The sequence below is a fragment of the Austrofundulus limnaeus genome, unplaced genomic scaffold (genome assembly GCF_001266775.1).
Source record: "Austrofundulus limnaeus strain Quisiro unplaced genomic scaffold, Austrofundulus_limnaeus-1.0 Scaffold117, whole genome shotgun sequence".
Classification (NCBI taxonomy): domain Eukaryota; kingdom Metazoa; phylum Chordata; class Actinopteri; order Cyprinodontiformes; family Rivulidae; genus Austrofundulus; species Austrofundulus limnaeus.
The window spans coordinates 858,380-859,844 of NW_013952519.1; positions in this window are offsets into that span (position 1 = coordinate 858,380).

Here is a 1,465-nt window from a genome sequence, read left to right on the forward strand (position 1 = left end):
GGCAAATGGCACTGCACATCAGCCCAAAATCACCATACCAACAGTGAAGTTTGGAGGTGGGAACATCATGGTGTGGGGCTGTTTTTCAGCATATGGTACTGGCAAACTTCAAATAATTGAAGGAAGGATGAGTGGAAAAATGTACAGAGACATTCTTGATAAAAATCTGCTTAATTTTGGGGTAAGTTACTCTTTAAGCTAAATGTAGGAAAAACTGAGCCTATTGTAGCCAAAAGCTAAATGTAACCAAATGTTACCTAGAATCTAAAAGGAGCCAGTCTGAAGTTAAATGAACCAAAAGGCCAGCTAAAAGCTAAAAGATGCAAAAGGCTAGCTAGAAGATATAAATTTAAAAAAGCTGGCTAAAAGCTGATTGCAGCTCAATTTAAAATGAGCAAAAGTCTAGCTAAGAGAGCTTCATGTAGCCAACAATTTAATCCAATTATTATTTTTTTAAAGGCTAACAGGAGCAAATGACTAACAGAAAGTTAAAAAAAGCAACAAGCCAATTGTAAAAAAACAGCTAAAAACTTATCGTGGCACAAGATAAAAGGAGCAAATGGCAAGCTTAATGTTAAATGTCGCAAGGCTAGCTAAGAGCCTAATGTACACAAAGTTTAGCTGGAAGCTAAAAGGTGCAAAAGGTCAGCCTAAAGTTAAATGTAACAAAAAGTTAGTTAAAAGCTAATTGTTGCTAGTAGCTAATTGTATTAAAAGGCTAATAGAAGGCACAAAAAGCTAAAACTAACATTGATTCCTGATATTTTTAAGTTTTCGACCATGACACTGTTAATTCAGGTTAAGTTGAGAAACAATGAAGAGCTTCTGGTAAAAACTTGAGAATAAAACAACTAAAACGATGAACAATCTCATAAAATATCTCGTGGTTTCGGATTATCTTTTAGTATTCAGAGTGTGTGTTGTGAATAACTCTCAGCTACTACTACACTGGATTTTAACTCTAAAACTGACCAAGTTATAACAAATATTCTGAGTTTAGTTTTTTGTAGGGTTGGTTGGCTGTGGCGGCCATCTTGAAGTGAGCTAGCACTGTGCTGAGGTGTGTGTGTGAACTGTAAACTCAGACAGGATCATGTGACGTCTACTCCTCAGATCTCAGATCGGGGTGGTTCTTGGCTCTTCCTCGGAGTCTTTCTGACTTCTGGCTCAAGAGGCTCCATCAGTCAAATGTGACGGCTTCAGGCCAAAACAACAACAACAACAACAACAACAACAACAACAACAACAACAAAGAAACCACAACAAAACCCACATCTCGGAGAGCTATTTTTTTTCTTTTTTTTTTGGATGGCCTCCCTTCTCCCCTTATAGCCATCCTCTCCACACCATTATGCTTTTTTTTTTTTGTGAAGAGAAAATAGACAGAGAGAAAAACAGAGAGAGAAGTAATTAGAAAGATAGAAAGACTGAAATAGCGATTAGGATTATATTAAATATACACCAA